Source organism: Bombus pyrosoma, linkage group LG2 (genome assembly GCF_014825855.1).
Source record: "Bombus pyrosoma isolate SC7728 linkage group LG2, ASM1482585v1, whole genome shotgun sequence".
Classification (NCBI taxonomy): domain Eukaryota; kingdom Metazoa; phylum Arthropoda; class Insecta; order Hymenoptera; family Apidae; genus Bombus; species Bombus pyrosoma.
This window is the reverse complement of record NC_057771.1, coordinates 13,315,739-13,340,628: the sequence shown is the minus strand read 5'-3', so window position 1 is coordinate 13,340,628 and position 24,890 is coordinate 13,315,739. Positions and strand designations below refer to the sequence as shown.

Sequence of the window (24,890 nt, the reverse complement as noted above, 5' to 3'; positions counted from 1 at the left end):
CCGCTCCAAGAATTATTAAATTTATGGAAATTATGAAATTTTTAATTTAGCTGAAGGTTCATGGGAATATTTTTATAAATCACAATTTAATTATTCCTTTAAATGATTCATTGATCTTCTTATATTGGTGTTATATGCTAGACACGATAGTTTGTTAACGAATTTTTCCCTCTCGTTGGAACAAGATCGTAATGCATATAAAATTAGATTTTATTTAGCAGCAACCTTGCAGCATTTATCGTGCTGGCGAGATTTTTTCTCGCCGGTATCGAGATCGAGATGCGCAATTATACTCATTAAATGGCGAATCGTTACGCATAGGAAGTGATTACGGTTCTTCATACTATGATTCAGTTCTGATTTCACGCATCTTTTTCTACACCGAAATTAACTATATACACAAACGCACACAAACAATTGTTATCTTTCAATTTACGGTTATCATTCTTCATCCTAACAAAAGTAAATTTTAACAAAAGAACAAGAGTAAATTCAAGAAACCTTAACTTTCTTTCTTCGCTGCATAAATCGGTCTCTTAACCGGTAATAACCGGTCATATAAATTGCGAATTTCAAGATGACTTTGTCATATTTGATAAAAGCACGTGTCTAATGGTTAATTATCACCTGACAGCGACCGGGCGAGTTTAATAGAATTAAACTCGAAGAGAGTTCCGTGTTGATTTTAACGGAATCTCATGGTTCGGCCGCGAGACTACGCTTTCGTATTGAAACTTCGCTACCGGTTTCCGTCGCTACACGGTTTATCGAGTTCGAAACTGGTGGACCGTCCAATCGGTTCGACCATCGCGCAAAGTCTGTCTCCAGAGATTCTGGCTGTCCTTGGCTTCGCCTAAATTAGTCGATAAACCCTGGTTTAAAGTTCTCCAACTGTCGACCGGCTAGTTCAGCCCCTCGCTATTCCTCTGGCCACTCCGCTCTGCTCGGGGTTAGTATGAATTTACTCCCCCGCAGCGTGGGAGAAAAAGTAAAATAAGGGGCACACGGACCGGAAAGGGGAAGGGTTGATCGACCACGATGGGAATTAAAACGCGCGGAATGCTCGTGATTCGAATTAATCGGTCGTGCAGGACACTGGCTCGTTCGCAGCTCGATCAAAGTGGCCGTAAGTGAATTGAAATCATTTGAATGGGTTCTTCCTTTTACCATCAACCCCTTGTGCCAGTGTAAAAGATGATAGGGTCCTTTCTGATTTCTGTTTTTAGAATATTAAATCGGGCAAGTAATATTTTTCTCATAGTTTATATGATCGAGCAACTGTTTAACTTATCTGCTGTAATTTAAGCTGCAGTCATTTGTCTGCAACTTTTGTGCGAGACTCGTATAAACATCTTGATATTTAAAAACATGTAAAGGTCGGCTATAAATGGAACAAAACCTAGCTACACATGTATTTCATCCTCTAAATGTACAACTATCTTACGTTCTTTATATTTTTATATATTCTATACATTTTTACGCAGGAAACTGAAATAATAATACAATTTTATATATGTATCCAACCATAATTATGCGAATATCGTCAGTGTAGTTTTATCTCTCGACTACCACGATTCATTTCTGACGAGACTAAACTTTCTACGTGAATATCTATTGTGAAAAGAGGAGGGTTAAGATATCACCAAACATAGCAATCCTTCTTTTCTCCGCAAGATATAATATTCCTCGCCATTCACCATAATGCATATTCCAAGTAATCTTGTTTCTTCCGTGTCGCGAAAGCTCGCGGATCTCGTCGTTATCGTGGCGAAGCATTCATTGGAAACCGTTGGGTCGCATTGGATCGCGTTTCCTCGCGTTTCCTTCAGATAAATCACAGAGTGCTAATGCAGCTGTGAGTGGTACGTACATACGTGTAGGATATGATGAGCTGGATCGATCGGATCGAACGAGGGCATCGAATTTCATTAATCGGTCGTTAGTCAACAACTCGAAGTATAAATCTCGCGGACAGTGGCGCAGAGAGTGGCTTCGAGCACGCGTAACTACAGATAACCGTTATCGGCGTGACTTTTTTTTTCGCGAGTCGAATCGCCTTTTTCCTTGCTTCCCATTGGTTGGGACAGTGACTCATTTACCGAGAGCAATAATAACGTTCTTCTCCATGGGCCTGTTCGAACAAGCTCGTCCCACTGCGTCTTGCCGCTCCTCTCCTTGGTTCGTCTCGTTTCATCTGTTACTTTCTCCGATCAGCTCATCTCCCTTTCGTCCTATCCTTCTATTCGTATCTCTCGTCTTTTGCGCTGCAGCAATCTGACTGGGTCAGCCGGATAAAGAAACCTCGATGGTTTGTCGTCGTCAACTACGACAACGACGACAAGAAGAAGGCAGCGGAGGAGGAGAGGGTGGACGGCGATGAACTTCCACGTTGGCAAATGGTCATTGAGTCAATTACGCGGATAAAGTGCACCATTGTGCGGCGTAGCGGCGATTTTTCTAACCCCGTTCGCCGTCAACGACGTTTACACGGTTAGGCGGATAACGCCGCGCGTTTAATCACGCGTGCCTTCCTTTCCAACGAGATACGCTCGTGTTCGATGCTAGATCGCTGCTCCCTGGCTACCGTGCAGATAATTTATGTGCCAGAGGAATGCGCTGGAGATGTTCTAATTAGTTATTCGTGTCGTAAGACGAGTCTAGAATATCCGGATGTTTCTAGTATCTTAATCGTCGTTCAACTGTTTGATGGAAGATTTCTTAACGTTCAACTTGTTGCAATTTATAATCTTCTCTACCAGACTATTCTTTACGCCTATAGGAACCACAATGCAGAAAGAAAACACTTAATGGATAGAAAACTCGAAAGGGTGGAAGAAATTCCATGGACGAGAGAAATTCTGTCGTTAGTATAACGATATTTATTGCCATAGAATATACTTTGTCATCTTACAAGTAATTTTAACTTCATAAAAACACTGACTCTTTAATCACAGCATTAAAAACCTATTTCATCCAGTAGATATCGCGTCAATTCGTGTTAATGTCGACGATTATTCGTCTCGTGAGACGTGACAGTGGATTTCCCACCCGTAGTACGTTTATGAATTTATTTCGTTACGAAAGAGACTCGGGGTCACGTCGCGTTTAATGATATACATTATGCACATTAAAATCCAACGATTCGTAAAACTCGAGTCGAATAAATCGTCGAGTTGTTCGACATTGATGACGTTATCGTTTCTTTCTTCTTTTTTTTTACCGTGGGATAATTTATGTGGCTTATTATCCGCGAAAAAGTAAATTACGATCATTCACTTTCCTATTGTATTTCTGCTTCTCTTTATTTCTACGCTTAGAATCGCAGTATCGACGTACGAAGGTAATGGACGGGTTAACATCGCGGGGCACGTGACCAGACAAAAGTTAACGATAGGTTTGAAACCGTAAGCGCGTTTTCACCCCTTTTTTCTTCTTATTTCGATCATCGTGTCCCTATACCCGCCCCGGATGTGCGTGCACGTCAATTTCATCGGAGCCATTTCCCTTTTTTCTTCGTTTAATAGGGTTAATAGGGGACTCGTAGAAAATCCCTCATCTATCGTGGAACGAGGGTCGATTGAAAGTGAAATTAAATCAACAAATATTTGTAAAGAGTATGGTCTCGAATCAAATTCAATGTGATATACAGTGGAAGAATAAACTGTTATGATACGATGGAAATTTTACGTTGAAAAAAATCCAACAATTTATACAGCTTTCAACTAATGCTTTTTGTAACGAAGAAAGTTTCGCTTTATGCGTATTTTCAATTCAATTCCTATTGACATTTCGAACAAATACTTAATGACTTCGAAATACACAATTATGACAATTTAATTACAGTATAAATTTGTTAGATTGTTATTTATAGGTATTAAAATGTTTATCATTACTGTTTACATCATCATATTACAGGTAATCTGTCTAAAAATAATTATGTTCTTAATCTGAGAACTTGCCGAACTGAAATTATCGCTTTAACGAATGTAGAGATATTCCGTGTTTCTATCAAAAAATTTGTCTCTCGTCCCTCTAAATAAAAAACAACGACGATATCGTCGATGAATTTGCGTCAATTTTTGAAACGTTCCTCGGACAATTCTTTTCTAGCGTGTTTCGTGTCTCAAAGGGAAAACAAGCAGGTGCAAAAATAGCGGCGTACGTGTGTTTATTCGAATTCGATTTGGCCCGCACTAAAGGAACCCGTAGATTATGCGCCAGGCATGGTAGTATCGCGTGCACGGGCCACGTAGGCTCTCATCAGCTAAGTGCACTTTCATCGCAACCTCGCGGATAATCGGCGTACGATTTGTTTTAGCAAATGAAACGGAAACGCGTCTCGTCGAAGTCGTTTAATTTCGATGATATTTACTCGCACCGCGAGCCGATATTTCAACGCTGATACGTCTCGCGAGTTACATATTGCACGCTGTTCTCTCGATTTTCAAGTGTGATAATCAAACTACCCTTTTTAGGAGAAACCTCCTATTTCCAATAAACGAAAACGCATAGAAACGAGAAGACGAGAAAGGATAAATGAATATTTGAATTGCTTGTTTAATCTTCTAATTAATACAAGTAGTTATAGTTTATCGTATTGTCGAATGGATTGTTAATGTCTAACGTGCATAACATCCAACGTAACTGCCGACACGAAGAAAGATCCATCTCATTAAATTCTTAATGACTGTGTTTCGTTTTCGGGACTCTTTCGGAAACACGCAACGAGAAGAAGTACGATCCATCGCATTGTAATCCAAACTGCGTGACTAACTCGTACTACTAACGTTCGTTGGTTTCAAAGTGTGTGTATTCAAATTTGACATTTGGTCATCTCGAATTTTACCGAAGAAAATATCGTTAAAAGATTCTACTGCGACTTCTTTTTCTTATTCTACTTAACAATTAATAAAACGGAGAAAATTACATCACGTTCTTTATATGCATTAGGAATTACACGGATCTATTTGAAATAAAAACAAATGCGACTCACGCGTACAATGGTTGCAATGTTATCAAGTTTTATATTTCATTTTCGTAGTATCAAATTTTTGTAATCATACGAAAACACTACTAAACGATACGAAACTTAATTTGCTGGAATCCGATTAATCGGTTCATAAATGCTACGATAAATAAATACAGTGTATGCACATACAAATGCTTTTTGTTTCTACGCGTATTCACGGTAAATTTTACAGTAGAACCTCGAATGCGATCATTCCGACTATACCTGCATTTTTCTTTATTAACACGAATATACCATCAATTTCAATATCGCCAGTAGCCTCGAACATATAATTCATCCAACAAATACGCTACACGTACGCATGACATCACGAGGCAAAAAGACGCGGATCGGGAAATTACAAAAGTCGGAGGTAGGAACGCGAGCGAAGTTGGAAGCAAAGATCTGGGCCGGCAATAATTAGAGTCTGCTCCCTCGAAAGATTCATCGATCTTCTGCGGGGGGCGACGCACACGGTGTGGCATCGGGTTAGCAACGAGGGTGGTCGGCTAATGAATTCTTAGTGTCCGTGCCTCGCTTTAGAGCATTCCCGGACACGCGAGCACATTGCCGTCCCGTGTTCTACGCGGGGGTTAATTTAATACAGGTAGATTGCCCGCAGGTATCCACCCTAACTTTCTCCGTCTCCACCCTCAGCCGACCGTATCGTCGCGCCACCCTCCGCGTAATATAACGTCGTCACCCTTAGCTGCTCTCTCTCCGAGCTGTTCGCCGCGGAAACTAACGGAGAAAGAGAGAAATGGAATATCAGAGAAAGAGAGAAAATTATCCTGCATCAGCGAGCGTCACGGTAATGGGAACAGGAGGACCATTGAAATAATACGTCACGTTTAAGCGAGATGCGTCTTAGCAACGCACGTACACTACCTGTCAAAAGTTTGCGGTTACTTTTTCGGTTTTGACGGAATTTAACCTAACGAGCGAAGTATGGACTTTCGTGCAAATTTATATTTTTACGGGCGCAACTAAATGAATGGAACTCAAATGACGATTCATTCTGCTTGTAAAAAATTATAACGAGTACTCCGCTTCGAATATTTTATATATTGTTGTATTTTACACGAAGGTCATAGGAGATAGAAAAACGATCAGATTCTTGTTGATTACTTTACGGATAAACAGAAACGTGACATAATTGATATTGAACGACGTAGGCTTTTTCAGATACAGTTGATAAGAGTCGACGAAGTTTTGCGCGAGTGAAAATGTAATTACCAAGGCAAACGCTATTTCAATAACATGAATTTGAAAATTTTGAAGAGAATGATAAAACATGTGTTTAGATCCAAACTGTAATCAAAGCAACATGTAACCAAAAGCCAATTTTGGTGACATGGAATTGATCGATGGACAATTTGATCGAGTTTTATAAGATGTAACTAATCGTGTTTTGTTTAATTATCTTCCAGCCATTAATTTTTCATTAGTTTGTACACTTTGTTAGATAATATTACTATGAGTCGATCAAAACATTCGGATACTTATGAGGGATAGTGTATACTGGTCTCTTGTGTCGATTTAGCGAGAGAGGGTGCGTCTTTCTTTCAGAACGAAAGGATTGCTGGAGGGTCGATGTTCTCTAGTGGCACGAAGAGTACGCTGTTTTCATTTTCTTTGCTTTTCTCCTGCTTTCCGGTTTCTCGGGCTTTCTCGAGGGATGAACAGGGTTGACGATGGTCGACGAGTCGGCTTTTGGTTGTGTGTAAGGTGTGCATATGAATGAAAGATCTATATACATACGTATAAAGAATTTTTGAACGTACGGTGTGCTTTATGATCAATGTTCCTGTATAGCTGAATTAATGTTACTAGCGAAACTTCGTAAGTGTAAAAATACAAACCACTTGCATCAAGAAGCTATTATTGAAACTTTCTTGTATAACAGAGACAAGTTTTATAATAATACAAGAACTTCGAGTAGAATTACAAGTCTGCTGTGTAGAACATTGTACGTAGAATATATTGTGTAGAACAGAAGTCTATAACATGAAACTTCTAACTTCACAATTCACTAATATTATTAGAGGACTGAGATATGGCTATCAGTTATTTTCTTAACTTCTCCAGGAATATTGGAATAATTTCCAACCATTTCAACATACTTCCCAATATTATCTACCTGAATCAACACTTAAAAATACATTTCAAATAAATACAAACTAAAAGATACACAAAATTCTTCTATCTTTGATATTTCCCTCCCTAAAGGGGTTAATCGTTAGATCAAACTATTATTCTCTATTTTTACTTCTTCATATAAAATTCCATCTGACAAATAATAAACGATTCTTCCAGATTTAATAAATTCGTTCGCAAAAACTATGATTATTATTGTTCAAATCATCAAATTATTCGATCAAATTATTGTTCTCCATTTTCGTTACTCGCTATCGACGAGTATCACGATACGTCACCGTCAAATGCGCTGATCCATCGCACTGACGACTACGTGTCGCCGAATTTTCGTCGAGTGTCGTGATTCACGAGCACTCCGGAGCCTCGAGTACTCTACGAGATTCGTTCAAAGAAATCGAGTTGGTGGCTGCGTGAGATTGCAGAGTCAAAAGGAATTGGTAATTCGACTTTAAATTCCTGCTGGATATCTTCTCTCGGCGCGGCGGATCCGTCGATCGTTTTGTTCGCCGTTCACAGACTCAAGGCGTTGAGAATCTCGTTAGATCGATCGCCAGAGTGCCACGTCCAATTATCGTAATTCTCTTATCTGGCTCGGTTCTCGAACGTAGAAACTCGGAAAATGGTCTCTGAATAAATCAGGCCGGGCAAACTTCTCGATATCCCGACTTCGTGATCGCGTGTACAGATTCCTTTCGCGGCGGTGGGAGGACGGTGAATTGGCATAAACTTCGGTCTGATTGTCTGTGACGAACTCGTCGGGCGACTTTATGGGATTGTAATGCGTATCTAGTTTTACTGCCGTAATTCTCAATGTTCCCGCGAACTTCCCAGCCCCTCCTCTTCGTTGGCGACGCGTCACGAAACTCGTTACCCGGCGAGCTTCCCGGAAGATTTCTCGTACCCCGATGTTTTCGGTACTTGGAATCTTCAATGAGGTTCTTCGGAATCGTCGCTTTCCCACAGACCGACTGCGTCGGTCTGGCTTGGTTCGTTGATTGTCCTGCAATCAGAAGGAACGGCATTTTATTTTGCGGTTACGTGTCATGACTTAGATCTTTTATGTAGAACTTTCAATCTTGGGAATTTTTTGTCCGAGGCCATCTATTGAAAATTGAATGTTCATTAAAGAAGATAATGGGTGAAACGATAGCAAATTCTAGGAATTCACTCCGTTATTTAGTTGCAACGTATGATTTTAATTTTGGTAGGAACCTTTGGTAGAAGGAATAGGAAAGAAGAGGAGAGAAAAGGTGGAATAAAAATAAGGGTAAAGGACGTTCCGAGAGGAAAAGAAAGGAATGCAATGAAGGGAAGCTAATTCTTATTAGTTCGTTTGATCGTTCATTTTTTATATTCCTTCCCTATGAATACAAATCTCAGTCTCTATACGTGTTACGAGGCGACATGCATATTCCATTTAATAACCATAAATCGCGTGTCTTCTGTGAAAATTAAACGTTGTTAATTGAAATTAAACAACGTACGTGTGAATAGAATCCACGACGAAACGTTCATTTCTATTCACCAACAAAATCACTCGCTTAAATCTTCAAACGGTTTACAAGTCCCAAACACTATCAAATCCGAGACACACTCTAACCGAGCAGAATTTCTGTGATCCTCTGAAGAACGTTTTGAAGCGTATCCATCGAACCACATCTACTCAAGATAATTCCCGTGGCTTGTACGCGTTCCGAATTCGAATGAAAAGACAGTGTGGAAACCGGCGAGTACCACGAATGGCAAAAGGGGGTGACGTGCACCGATACGGCATATCGGGGATGAAACGACAAATACAGAGGATGGGCGGGGGTTGTATAGTAACATGACCCACCCTTGCATTCGTCCATCGCGTCTGTACTAATCTGTGGTCCAGTCATAAACCGTTTAATTCCGTTTCGTGATAAACCGCGGCCGCCGTTTATTGCTCGACCGGTCACCACCCCCTGGCCCCACCCCTAGACGCGTCGACGGCTCGTTTCATCGATACGCGACGATTCCACGCGACCGAACGTAATTAATAGATATTATTTATTCGCCTGGCGTTTGTACTTGCTGGACGATGCGAGGAGAAACGCAGAGTCGAGAGAGAGTGGACGAGTGGAATTGTGGGGAGAAGGGGTAGTTTCGTACGTACAAAGGTGCGGCAGGAATGCGAGATGGAATATGAAAGGTCGCGAATGCCTGCGGCGCGTCTCTTAATCCGCTTTGCGTTTCACGGTGACTGAAAGAGGTTTCCCCTTTTCTCGATGAAACGACGACAGGGGTGGCATCCACGAGAACGGTCGCCGTGTCGAAAGACGAGGGTCCCTGGACGCGCGAGATGTATTTAATTGCGCTTTATCAACGCCGCTGACCGCGCTGCGTTTATCGCGATCGGGCTGCCCTTTCATTTTGGAAGGGTGGCTCTTCTCTGCCTACGTTTTATGATCGTCGAGGTACATACAGGTATATGTACATTTCTATAGATACCGGTTATGACATACGAATTTTAGTCGTATGTAAAATAACAATTTTGATGTATATATTCAATCTGGATAACCCATACCCGTAAGGTACGATGTAACTTTTCTAGAAGAAGTACTACTTTCTTGTTATACATGTCCGGTGTTGTCAATCTTCAATATCTTCTTCCTATATGACGTTTCTTTATCTCAACAAGTGTTTTTATTTCCACATCGAATTGGCGTGCAATTAAAGTTATCAAAACAATTTATATCTTCTGAGGTAGAAGTATCTTTGAAAAAAGGGATCAACTTTATTGACACAAGTGCTAATTGGCTCAGAAGAGTCGCTCTTTAACTGCGTTTGAGAAGCAACAACTGTTTCTAATCAATTTGTGCATAGGTAAATGAAATATGAATATGCGAATATAGATAGACTTAATCTCACACTAAAGCGTAGCAAAGGCTGTCTTAAAACCGTGTTAAGTTCGTTAAACACAGAATTAAAATTTCTCAGAAAGTCTTCACACAAGTTATGTTATATCTTCAGACGATGCGATCGCCGGGCTAAAAACAAGTTAGGTGTTCGAAACGAGTCTTGAAGAGACCGAAGAATCTTTAGAAGCGTTTTTCCTTTGCGAAAGGAGAGGTCGAGTAAATTGGATAGCGACGATTAAAATCGCGGCACGGTCGACAAGGAACCGGCACTAAAATCGGAAACGCTCTCCTTTCCAGATTTACGCCTCGGTTCCGCTTAGGCATCGTCGTTCGAGAGACATCCATCAATTTAATTGGCCACTGTTACTCTTCCGCCGACGATGGACTATAAACCGTGGGTGGATTGCTAACGAGACAGCGGCAGCTCTCGGGGTAGTTCGGTTCTCCCTGTGCCACGGCCCCGCGATTGCATATATATTGCATATCCCGAGCGAGCGAGAACGCCGGGCTAGCGGCCACTGTTAATCAGTTTAGAGTTTATGTCCGTCCATAAACCCGGCTCTACCCTCCCAACCCTTCGTCCCCTTCTCGTCTAGCTGTCATTAATAAAACCCCCGTTGATAACTCGAAAAGTCGCAAGATACACCGGATGGGTAGCCTAGCCACGTCGTTCGTCGACTTTCCCCTCGTTTTGTGTTAGTTCGTCGTTCGCCGTTGGTAGGTAGAGACGCGCACTCTGGAAGCCGATCCAAAGGCGGAACTCGTTATACCCGGCAAAGAGTAGAAGGATTTACTGCCGAGATTCGCATCGTTCCGAGGAATATAGCAGCTTTTTCATTTTCATGCTGTCGCTCTTAATCCACTGTCCTGGATAATTAGCGGTCGCATCGATGGCCTCCGCGACGTTTCCCTCTTGCTACCCATCCAGCAAACTTCTCACCACCCTTTCCCCTGCCCTGTCATTTCTGTTGTCCGCTAACGAACCCCCAACTCTGTTTGCCCAAGGGCCGATTATATATTCGAAGGAAAGTTGTTCCTCCGCGATGTAAGCTCCGGAGTGCTGCAACTCCTCGATGGGGTTAAGGGTACTTCGATCACGAGCTTGCGAAGCTTGTTACCTCCCTGTGACGTTCTCATTCTATGATGTTTCTCTTGCTTATTTCTTTTCGTTACTGCGGCAAGAAATGATTCTTTGTGTGCAGAGTGCTCATATTTCTTAGAATAGTTTCTGTACAAGAGGATAATCTTTAATCACGTTTGTTGTATTGGCTCGTGTGTGTTCTTATCTACAGTTATTTTCTTAATAACGTTTTACATTTATAATATCGTATGACGTAACACAAAATGTTCTTCAAATATTATCGCGAAGATGCGTATGATACGCATTTTTATTTTCCTTTGAAGAAATAAAATATCAGAAGCGACTACTTACAAATAAAGGTTTCCTGCTGCAAGTTTTCTCTTGCGGAAAATTATTCTGTTTACGATTATATACGTAATTACGTAGATAATTTAACGTATAAAGTGACGATATATGCTTCATATAACTGAATCGTGAGATAGTTTTTCCACACAAGGATACCAAAAGAACCCAATATTCTATCAAGCATAATCGTAGAATTCATACTTTCACAAAAATATCGTGTCTTTCCCTATACCCGGACAAATTCTCCAGGGTATACGCGGGTGTCGAAGGTCATAACGCGCGATCGGTGACGCGTGTTAGGGGATTAAAACCGCGTATATACCGGCCACGTTCCCTGACTGATACGTTTCGAGTTTTAACGATGATCCGGCCAATAACTTGGGGCTTAAACCGTGGCGTGAGTTGTGGTTCGCGCTCGATCACCAATCATTGGTTATGCCTCTGGTAATTAACTAATGTTCTTCTCTATGCAAATTACGCGGCGCGTTTCGTGCTCCCGTTCGATTCATCGTTCATTCGCGCCAACCCGTTATTACGACGCGGTACCGCTGGTTGACGACCAAGAAACGATCGTCGAAGAGATACGAATGGAAGCCATCGGTTCTGAACGTTGGTAATAATGTAATTAGTCCGCGAGCCAGGTCAGGTTTGCCTAACCGTGAAGAGGCTGCATCGAAGAAAATTGATGACGAGGAAGGAGCGTTGAACGCCCGTAGGCGACTCTGCTTGAGGATTAATCATCTTTGCATGAATGGAGATAGGGATAGTCTTGACGCTCGAACGATTAACGATGCAAACTGACGCGCTCGTTTTTAAAACGAACGAGTTTCTCGTCCTGTTCTGCCGTACAGCTTTGTTAATATGTTCATTCGAGGTTGATAGGTTTCAAGTTTGCTACGGTGAGTGATTATAACCAGGTTTATTAACGTCCGCGGGGAGAACCGTCGCTTCTTAGGTCAATTGGCAATGAGTTGGATTTTCCGTCACCTGTGTATGCTCTGGATTGACCTTAACGATATTTCCTGCGACTGTTATAATCGGATATTTCAGGTGGCTCTAACAGCTGCTGTAACGTGTCACCTTTCACACCTGTTGTAAATTATACCTGGCATCTATATCTACCGTGTCATGTGGTTTTCAGTATTTACTTTGGCTGTTACGATAGGGAGAGAGAGAGAGAGAGAGAACGGATCGATAAATCTGCTGCGGTATTCTATCTGAAACAAACCTCTGTTCTCTCGTTGATATCGGATGCAAGACCGGTTAATCTTTTTACGATGCACATCAGCTGCTATGTCATAAGGAATCTTTATTTAATTTGATTAGAAATTTGTAATATCTTAATTGTTCCGTTGTTCTTCTCATCTATGCAGATAGGTGACTACTGTCTCTAGTTTGCGTATAGATTTTATTTATATATTCAATGACCAATTATTTGCTAAACCATATCTACCATAAATTGTTATGATAAGCCATTGCTATAAATTATTACCGTCAACATCTATTTACACTGTACGGAAATATTTTCATAATTTGCCGCATTACCCGATCACATTACATCGGCCGTATGAAATATCATTCATCGAAAACAGGCGTATTTAATAGTTTGTATTCTTCTTATTATCCTACCTATGTTTAATTCATATTCCATTTCTTCTATACATTTCTCACTTTAATGAAACCCATTCCACGCTCTTTCCACACGCTCTTCACGTCAAGGCCATTAATCAGAACACCGAAACGAACAAACTACACCTGAAAAAAATTCTACCGTTGTTTTTATTGGACCCTCGAAAACTACCCCCGACCGCCTCCTGCAAAATGTTATTAACGAAAGACATCAAAAGCGAGAGAGAGGTCTCAAACATCGTGCATGAACGATGGCCTGTTATCACGATGATCCGCCCTCAAACTTAATTGAAAACGACGTAATTTCCATGAGTAGCGGTAGTTGGTCATTGGTGAAGGTCAGTATGCGTGCGAGCATGTCGAAGCAGCCTCGTTCTCGTGGAGAAGGAGTTCGTTCCGCGTGCGTCATGCACGCATGCGACAACGGGGGCAGAGGGTTCCCGTGGGGCGCACATACTCTAACGATCTTATCGAGGATACGCGGCTCTTACGAAACGTTCCACGTTACTTGTGCCCTTTCGCGGACGGCTCGCGATAATTATTATATAGGAGTATAGTAGCCGTGCCTTGGATGTAAATGAACGTCGTTTCTGGGAACACGTCGCGACCTTACATTCTCAGTGTTTATTTATTTGTTTAGTCGCACGAGAATTTTCTTGGTGCACGAAGGCATAGTTTATAAAAATATATACTATGGTGAGTCGGAAACACATATGCATATTTCAGCAGATGAATGTACATATTAGAATAAACAGAAAAGTAAATATAAAACGCAGAAGATAAGTAAATAATAAACATAACTGAACGTGAGCATATGTTCGGAGTGTCCGCCTCGTGCCTCAACACGTGCTGCACGCCTTAACATCGAGTTCCGCGTTCTCTCGAAAGAACTGTATGTTCTTCGAGTAGTAGCCCTATATTCATTTTATCGTAGATCGTGTAAATTGTTCACTTGTGTTGAATATACAATATATTTTAAATAGACGCAGAAACAAGAGCATAGTGGGTTTAGATCATGGTGGTCGTGCAATGGACCTATCCATCACGAAGGTACTGTCGAAGGAATGTTCTTATTGTAAAAAGAAAACAAGATGAAAATCAAGAACATTTTCTTCGATCATTCATATCTTGAAAACTAAGGTACGCAAGATTTTTTAATTTATTTCAATGTGCAGATTCGCCTCCTGAAGTACGGAACACTTGTATTTACGGTTCGTACTATGTTGAAATTGTTCAGCTTCTAGGATTTGCAATGCCCCCTTTTTTTAAATTCCAAAAGCGTTTAAAACTAATCCTAGAAACTATTTACGATCCCATACTTCACATGCTACAAGTGCAACTGCTTGTGTAAATATATTACGATCCTCTTATGCCTTTCAAAATCATAACGCTAGAAACGTCCACGAAACTCCGATCATCTCGTAAAGAAATCCCCGATAAGCAGGAGCAGATGTTCGGACAAGAACGTACGGAGAATCGGCGAACGAAATTCCGCGTCAGCTCGATCAAATTGAAATCGCATCGGCCGTGCTCTTCGTGCAATTTCGTTGGGGCGAACGAGTCTGGCAGTCGTCCCATCTCTTTCTATCTCGTGCCCCCTCTTTCGTTCTCTGTTATCGCGATAACTCGTCCGCGATCCTAATTGAAACCGCGAAACCTAATTCCCGAGAGTGTCCAATATAGGTCCCCTCCGCAACGTAACCGTTCAACGGGTCAATATATACATCAACGTTTCACCAGCCTCGCTCTTCTTTCTCCATCTTTCTCTCGTACGCTATTCTCGTTCTCTCTGTTTCCCGTGGACCCTCCCGAATTTATTCCCGAGCTACTTTATTTGCTTTCATTAAGCGGCGTGCGCTGGCTGACGTACGCGATTAACCGAACCCTTTCGCGCAATTAAAAATGGATAACGCGACCCGCGTAAAAATAGAACGACTCGAAGCGAGAAATGCTGGAAACGAGAGACACGCTTTCACGCGGCTGAATTGCACACTGTGGATAGATGTTTCGCCGATTTTAACGTTCGTCGTTGTTTCATCATCGACTTTTAACGATATAGTTGATGTGACTTGAACGATAGATGGTTGAGAATGTACTACATTCCTGTGCGTAAGTCATCGAACGCTTGCGAAAATGACTGTTAAAACGTATATACCTTTGATATTACGTAATTTCATCATTTAACGTAAATGTTAACTGTGTTTCATAATGTAGGTTATTTCATGGGATAAAATTATGCATATTTTAATTCGAGTGAATAACGAAAAATCATATGCCTATAAAACTTGTATGAATTCCTTGAGCGACAAATTAATAGTTTATATAATAAATTATGTAACAAATATATATTTGATCGAATTCAAATGATAGGAATCACAGTGCGACGCAATTTTTCGATCATACAGTAGGAGCTCACGTTTAAATAAACGGATTTAACAGACAGGAGTTCGTTTAATCGTGTACTGACTGAAATTTGGTTCAATCGAATATATAAACGGAGTTTTACCATAACATATGGATTAACAAAGTCAATGTAGGAAGTCGTATTTACATTATAACAATCACTTTACTTGAAATAAATAAAGCGTCTGGTAATTTATGGACACGAACGTATATATAATACATAGCCTTCTTGCATGTGGGTTGATAAATGTTTTAGTTTTGTTGTTTGATCGAATAAATATCGTATATTGGTTGAATAAATACCGCGGTTATCTTGCGTTAGAATTGCTAAATAACGTGATATTACTGTACGAAAATACGCTTTCAGAGATCTCGTAGTATCCAGTTTTAAACATTTACGTTTCCACGTCGAATTTCTGGGCTGGATATTTTATTATATTTTATTACATTTTTCAGTTTCAGAATATGGAACATATCCTTCCTCCGCGCTATAAATTAACTCGAACATATCAACGTTAAATAGATACGTCGTTTATTATAAAAGTATGACAATATCTCAAAATTATAAACAAATTTAAAAATGATCTTTATTCGTTCGTCTAAGGAAAGAGAAGACAAATATTCGTAACGTATACTTTGCTTTTAATCATTAGATTTCATTTGAAATTAATTTCATCCGATTTTTGCCAACGTTTCGCGAACACACCCAAGAATCCACGAAATATCTTCCATTATTTGTTAATACTTCTCCTTTCGATGTTTGCCCAGATCTACCGAGTATGTCGACAGCAATCTTCCTTATCGAATAACAACTACTAAAGTTACTCCCCTCGAAATATGCATCAATTAAGCGTATTTTACATAGAGCTTCGTCGTGTCCAAGTATTATCCTGTGTACTTATGCATCCTAGGCGTGTACGACGAACTACCGCCTGGATAACGGAATGATCCATTAACCGTAGAAGAAGGTAATATGGTATTAACACGCGTGAAAGGGCGTGCTGACCTATCCCACTGTCGGACAGCGTACGCTTACAAAGGGGAGAAGGTAATGGGGAGGAGGCGACCATCCTTTCTGGTACGTTTAATTACCTCGAGATATCATTCCTTTAAAAAACATCCAAGGGGATTGTTCCTTCATGATCGATACACAAATTTGTACTTCCTTACGAGAATGACGGTGTAGTATCATCGAAATTGGTGGAATAATGAAATAAATTTGAGGAGTCAAGCTTCGACAATTCTGTCGCTTGAGAATCAAAAGATTTGAACGTTGGAAAATTGGTAAATTTGCAAATTTGAAAGCTTAGCAAGTTGAATATTCTTTAATCTAATTTAACAATTTGAGAACTCGAAAGTTTGGGAATTTTTGAATATTTGAAAGATCGATAGTCTAGAGAGCTAGATATTAGGAAATTTGAAATTTTCCAAGTTGGAATATTTAAACCCTTGAAAGCTCGGAGAGTTGAATATTTGAAAATTTGAAAGTGTATGCTGTTAAATATTTAAACGTTTGAAAGCTTAGTGAGGCGAATATTGGAAAATTTGGAATTTTTAAAATTTTAGTATTCCAGAGTGTGGGAGTTTCGAAATTTTAATATTAAAAGATTGGAATATTCGAACATTTGAAGAAATCGTTTTACGATTTGATACAGTTTCTAAACATTTCAATGAAATCTCCGTCTACAGAGAACCGTATTAATCGAACTCGCATGAGAGCAAAATCCGCGTGCGATCTCTGTTTTATTGTAACGGCGATGATCGCATCGGCGATGCGATATTTTTGAAGCGGGTTTCCAGCGGGGCGAATCTCATCTAGAAACGCCTACATAAGAGCCCGGAAAAATGCAGACGGTCTGGCTGGCACCGTGAATGCAGTTTCGGTGCAGCAACCGCGAGAAATATAAAATCCTTACCCGCGACGACTTTGAATCGCGAAATTATTCAAAGTGTTTCACGCGGTTTCGGGCACTCGGGCTATTCCTTTCCTTTTCTGTTCCTTTAGCAACCTCTTCTCTTTCTTATTCCGCCGTCACGACGGGGCAGTTTCTGTTTCAAGCCATTTGCAAATGAACTTTCCATAAAATTTTATCACGCGACCGATATAAAGGAGAAACGTCGCGTTTCCTTAATTTATACGGTCACTGTTCGTTCACGATTTTTCCTCTAACAACGTACCAAAGGTCTACGAACTCCGTGTGTACTGATAATTTTACAATTAGAAATACCATCGAAGTTAAGTGGCACGCATTCGATTTGCATTTGGAGATTATAGGGAAATAACACGATAAATCGAGTTCTCTACCCTTTTTTTTTTTTTTTTACAGGGAAATAGTTTAAAAATACCAAAATCGTTTTCTTATTTGATTTTCTACACGCTTGAAAATTGTCAAAATTTTGCTCGTTGTAGTATCAAAATACAGACTGTCTTCATAACTATGCAACTTTGAATTAATTTATTTTTAAAAGTCACATCTTTGCATCTAACAAATTATTTTCGTTTTCAATTAGTAGATTACGGATGTTTATGTATTTATGGGAGATTTAAATGTACAAAAATATACAAATTGTACATCACATAAAAATAAAAGTATGAAACGTCAAGAATCAAATATTGAGTGAAATAAATTTCTTTCTTTGTACCTTTCATAGGAATATAAATTGCCACAAGCATCTGCAGTCTATCAATTACGTTATATTAAAGTCGTCTTGTCTAATCGTCAAGTAACATTAAAGTCAGAAAATCAACAGAAACGTACGTATCACGTTTTTCTCGTCTGATCTCCATTTATAAGGGCGAGCGTTTAATTCACGACTCTATTCGACTCAACGAAGATAAACTTTCTTTCGTGTTTATTTTTATTACGTCCTGTTAGTATCTCCTCTAACGTTGGATTTTTATAGCCATCGGTGATAATGATAAAGCCTGATCCACGGCTGAAAGGTGTTGCGCAAGAGCAGGGCGAAGCTTGACGAATAAGGTCACGAGAATTTATGACACTCGTTCTCTCGAGTTTGCGCCAGTTAAGATCACGAACGATTGAAGCAGAGATTTTACTAGACGGAAAGTAATTTTACAATCTACTAGTAGAGCTATCGCAATAAAATCCATAACTAAATCGATATTCGCATCTGTACCTCGATATTAAAATGTCTATTGTTTCTAATTTCGCGGAGTTCCAATTGAGGATTTAATGGGAACAATTACATTTTCTGCGGCAACTAGACACGCGTATGGAACGATGAATAATTTTTTGACCTACTTCGATTTCTCCATGATTTTCCTTAACTTTCATAAATACATAGAGTAATCAATTCTTAGATATTTAAAGATAAGTATGCAAATTTCTCTATCAGAGTCTAGCTTTACTTATATTTTTATCAAGTTAGAAATGTTCTCCATAAATTTGTAAAATGTATTTGCAAGAAGTAACGTGTGCAGGATACGATGCATAATATTTGCATTTATTCCGATTTTTCTATGAATTTCTCGACTCTTACGAGTAACGTGTTCTTTAACGTTTAGAAAAATACACAGTTTTCTACCTATAATTTTCCCAAGGCAAAGACTCTCCTCGCGGATTCATGAAATGTATTTCGAAGGAATAATATCTATTCGATGGACATTCATGGAAGCTTCAAGCAGAACCGCTAACTCCACAAAACGAAACGATCTAATCAGAATGCAGAATCGAATTCACCGGTCGTGAATCGAATACAAACGACCTGAAGTGTGAAACGTGCAACATTGTCAAGCAAGAGGATATTCTAAAGCAGAAACCTGTTCAGCTATCTTTCAGAGAAGCTTGTCTCCCTCCCATGGAAGCCACTCGATCTCCAGATGTATATCAATTTAATTTCCCAGAGGAAGAAAAAGGAAAGGAGTGCTCGGATTATTTCAACGTAATACGCTTGAACGATACGTCAGACGATCGTTGGTTGTATGGTGACCATGTACGCTGTACATACACACGCAGGAAAAGCTGGAGGAGTGAACGTTCGGGCCAAAAAGTTTTATGAGTTTTAATCAGACGAACGAGCGGCCGAGTGCCGTGACGCGAGTTCATTTGCGCTAATGAAATCACTGTTATCTCCTCGACTTCGTGTCTCATATTGCGCCAACTGCTGTTCCGCGTTGGCTCCGTATTGTAAAGCGTGATGGCCGGACGCTGGCGCTGGCTAGTCATAAGTTGGCGAAAGGAACGGAAAATATTGGTCTACTACGTGTTGTTTTTCCTCTTTTCCTGCTGTTGTATTATACTTTCTTTTCGTTTCGTGGATAGAGGAAGAATTTTTGGTCATCAGGATCCTCTTGCGCAATAATTTATTTATATACAGCTAGAACTACCGAGCAAGTGAAAATGATTCATATCAGATTCTTTGTTCTCGCAGTTAGTAAAAATGTGCAAGTGTTTTTGGTGATATTAATGTTTACTTTTAGACAGGCCAGCACAAATACACATACTTATTCAAATTTCTGTCATATGTTTCTAATTCTAGTCGATTATACTCCATTTAGGTGCATGTACTAAGAAGTCGTTCGTAGCTGGTGTGCATTCGTAGCTCGTGTCAATTTGGCAGATTTTTGACGTAGAAGATAATGCTATTTTGTCATTTGTAGACAAAATTAATCTGACATTTTGTGACTTGTATTTTTTAAGATGAGGTATACGTGTTTAGTATTGTTAATGGTAAAACATGGGAACAAAATGTGTGACATTTGCTACAAAAAAGGCCCAGTGCCAATTTGACACACATAATTCTCACTTCTATCAAGTCCTTCGACGGCTAGTTCATTGCTTTGCTATTGTTGCGCGACAACTATGTATTCGTTGCACTATCCCTTCAGAATGCAGCTAGACAGATACCTCTGAATATCATTTGGCGTGAACATGAAGAGTAGTAGAAGAAGACGCGTTATGTATTCTCTTCGTTCTTCTCTTCGTTGCGAGACAAAGCTAAGAACAATAAGATCGAAGCATTGCGAAGTTGGACACGTGCGAATGAAATTCGATACCTTCGAAGAAGAACTAACGTGCACGCACGTGAACGACAAGGAACAAAATTAATTATTTATCTTTTCGTTTCATTGATGCTTTACCATACCGGGAACGCATTAAAATGGGAAAATGCGCGACAGCTGACTTACATATTGACAACTTACATATTGTTTTTTGACGTCGGACACGCTGAATTAGAAATTAAACTTATAGAGCTCTCCGAGTAGGAAATTAGTAATGCTGGGGCTACCGAATCGGAAATCACTAACTCTAAGCCCAGCGAATCGAAGAATGGTAATATTGAGCCTACCAAATCGAAAATTAGCTTCACTGGGCCCAGGATTAGAAATCACCGGTATCAGGTTCGCCAAATTACAGACCATCAAAAATAAGTCCATCGATTTAAGGATCACCGATCTGGAATCGCCTAAGTTGAAAACTAACCGCATCAGACCTCCCAAATCGCAGCTATCGAAGTCCCAATATCCATCGGTGAAATCTTGAAAAGTTAACTCTCGAATCGAACGTGCGCATTCAGTGTCGTAGACGTGAAGTCTACTTGCTCTACCATTCCACGAATGTCCTCTTCTCGTAATTCACACTTTACGCGGGTACACGAATTAGCATAGACCGTTCGATTTGAACGCCGCTCTACTCCATAACGATCGTCCGTAGAACCGTTTCCAAGTATTTGCGATTGCCATCACATTGCGAAGTACCTGCGATCCCGATTATCTAAATGCCGAACAACCACTCCAAGTGGCTCGTCTTACAGAGCAATAATATTGTTGTTGGTTCCAGGCTGCTTTTCACACCCTATAGAGTTGTACTTTACGATATCGGCAGTGTAGAAATATATACTCGCCTGTACTTTGTGTATAAGTACAGTACCGTGCAAAAATCTTGGACTATCTACGATCGAGTCATAAGGCTAACTGATTAATATCCTTTGGAAATATTTTTATCGTATTTCTAAATCAATTCTACGTTGTTTCGTTTTGCATTGGATTCCTAGATTTTCAGAATTGTATATTTTTAGGATTTGTAGATTTATATGTTGCTTATACGTATACTGAATGTCCTGTAGCTGAGATATAATTGAATAAGGAGCGAGATACATCCGTGGAAAATTTGTCAAATATCACGCTTTCTTTTGCACAAAGATTGACTATAAAAACTTGTTAAGTATGCCTATGTGAAATTGGCTAATTCTTGAACAGAAAGTGGACTATTAATGTGAAATTTTTGTAGGAATTAAAATGAAACTAAAAATGTGAAATGACATCTTTTTACATCCGTTATCCGTTTATGGGATGTAGACTCAGCCTATACTTAATTGCGCCATTTAGTAATATTGTATCTTCTTTTTATTATCTAAATGTCATTAAAACTGTTCTTACATGTAACATGTATCACATAATTGTGAGTCTAACAGTACGAACAGATGACTTGAAACTTTTGCACAGTATTGTACTCCCCCTAACAGGTCACAATGTTGCATTTATATCAAACTAACGACTGGTTTCCACAATTTGCATAAGATAAACTCATCTTGCAGATACTAACATGCAACAGTAGAGTCGAGTCTATAAAGTTGAAATAGACATAGATAGTCCAAAGATCATTATTGTGAATCGTTATCATTACTGCAAAGACATGTTCGTTTTTACAAATATAATGTAGTTGGACTACGTAGAAAGTTTGTTCATGTATTTTCTCTGTAAATATCGCGTGCAGATAGTCTAGCTGGCCAAATAGTTGGCCGGAAATATCTTTCGTGGTCGGTAAAAAGAAATTGGACAAACCCGCGGCTCAATGGAGAGCCAGCGGATATTATTGCTCGTCGTACGAGGCTTCCTGGTTGCGAGCGTAGTTCAGATAAATCTTGGAGGTCTCGCGAAGGCGTTTAGTCCGCTTGGCTCGAAGAAAAGAATTTCTGTTTCGGGGGAGACAGAAGAATGGTCGTAAAAGTGATTGCAGGAAGGAGAATTATGGTTGCGTCTTGCTGGCTGCGCGGCTGGTCGATAATTAATTAGAGGAGAGCAATAAGTGAATCTTGCGAAAGTATCTACAGTGACTCACGGTAGCTTTTGAACACGCTTGTTATAAAAATATTTTATTAGCATTGTTATGTGTGTTATACGAAATAACCTGAAATTTCATTCGTCTCGTAACGAAAGGCAATTGTCGCAGTTATGTTGGTACAGTTTGAAACAAGTTGGAGGATAAAAGTTAGAAGATACTTGCTGCTATATCACAATGATATTTGAACAGTCAATTATTCATTCTATTATAATAATAAGTTTCAATTTTAGTACTAATTACACATACGTATTGTAATAAGTTCATAAATAATAATCATTGCTTGCACCAGACACGCAAACATCAGAATTTTTCCCCTCAATTTCGAAGAATCTTCTTAATCTAAATTATAACTCAGAAATTAAAGAATCGAGACGAAACATCTCCACAAAATTCGATAATTACAAATATCTCGACAAAAGCAGTTTGTTCGTAATTTTGTAATTAGTGTATATATCTCACCAAAAATAAGCAAAAACGTCCGAATTACTTTTGCGTGATAGCAGGTACATACACTTATAGATACATATATTATAAAAGAAAAATATATATGTATACATACACAATATATACATACGCATGACACAACACACATAATCTGTTCGTAAAAGATTTACGTAGCAAATATTCGAATACTTTCACGAGCCACTGTGCATTGTATTGTATATTGTTCCTTCATTTCTTTCTTCTCTTCGGATTTTTCCCGGTAACAACAGATTCTATCGACTGGTAGTGGGAAATGAAAGGGAAACGGAGAATTTGTTTGAAGTTTATAGTTGAAAACGAGCAAACGAAAAGAGGAGTATTTAGATGCAAAGTAAAAGCTAGATGTAAATCATCGGTACTGTCTAGTCGCAGAATCATCTGTTCAGAACGGGGAGGTTAATGATCAGTTTTCAGCCACCCATCGATTAGTCACCATCATAGCTGTAATCGCTTTTAATCCTGAGTTATTACTCATGCTAGATATATCGCTATTATCGCACCGAGTAATGTCGTACTATGTACGAAATGAACGCGAAATTATACATTCGGACCAAGCGTAGCTAAAATTTACGTAAAGTATTTGTAGCGCGACGATGTCACTCAGAAGCAAAACACGCTGTAACTCGAAAGTCATGTTCCTCGCGTATGTCTGAGGTTTCCATAGCTGTTTGTATTTTCTACGCGCGCACATTAACAAACGATTCAGAGGACCAACGTCAATGATATACGACATTTTGGACATCGAAATTACCGATATTCTTTGAGAAAATATTCTTCCACTTTACGCAACACATCAGGTCTTTAACAACTTGGAGGGTAATTATTCACAAAACATTTTTTGCTCAAGAGATAGGAATAACGTAGAGGTGAGTAAAAAGTACTTGAACGATCGTAACGCTAAAACCGATTAAAAATTGTTCGGACAAGCGTTCGCGAAGCTACTCGATAGATAGCAGAAGAGTCAGACGAAAACACTGTGTATATTATGTAATAAAAATTACTTTCACAAAGCTACATTATCCTCAAGACTTCTTCTGCTTATAAGAGAAAAGAATAGAAAAATCAATTACAATATTCTACTTAAATTTGACAGAGCTAATAATTATTCCAAATAAATAGTCCTCGTGGCAATGAAATACAGTAATACAACGAAATAGATAAAAGAAAATGGAAAAGAATCAAATACAAACGAGTGCATAATGTTCTAATGAAACAACGTTGTACAAAGTAAAATTTCATTACGAACTTTCCAAACAATCCATCGTAACAGTTGAAACTACAAACTATTACAGCAAACTTCCTTGAAAAATGGATGAACGTGCAGGTTGTTGATGACCAGTGCCGAAAATCACGAAACGCGTTATCAGGATGTTTAATCAAAGGTCGTATACCAAGCCGGCGGCGTTTGCAGCGTGAAATGGAAGAGAACAATTTTGAACCGGTGGGGTAACCTGGTGGATATCGCGTCGACGTGGTACATAAGCAACGTATTATCGTGATGGCGGACAGTGAATTAACGACGAGGCGATTTCCAGGCATTATATTGCGTCTGGCTGACAAATAGAGACGCTGTTATATCTCGTGGCACGTGTTGTTTGGTAATCAAGCGAAGTACCTGCCGGTACACGGAATATTTTAAGGTCAGATTTTACTATTTTCCCGTGCAGCCTACGTACGCCGGCAACGGTATAGTGCCCCGTTGAAGCGGATGGCGTGCGACCAGGTATTATCGTATCCGTTTTCGTCGTCGCTTACCTTCGTGCACGCAGCACCAGACGATTCGGCCTTCCGCACGGCGGAATTTCCTTTCGTCGAAT

General features: G+C 39.6%; 1 protein-coding gene and 1 long non-coding RNA gene across 2 annotated transcripts in view; one reads left to right on the top strand and one right to left on the bottom strand.

Annotated features, from left to right (window-relative positions):
* LOC122575567 overlaps positions 1-24,890 on the top strand; it is a 147,606-nt gene that overhangs the window by 102,332 nt on the left and 20,384 nt on the right. The window lies entirely within an intron of this gene.
* Positions 8,144-24,890, bottom strand: part of LOC122575485 — a 195,951-nt gene continuing 179,204 nt past the window's right edge. Inside the window, exon 4 of the mRNA XM_043744540.1 lies at positions 8,144-8,165. The gene's annotated coding sequence lies outside the window, so the exon portion shown is untranslated. The remainder of the gene's footprint in view (positions 8,166-24,890) is intronic.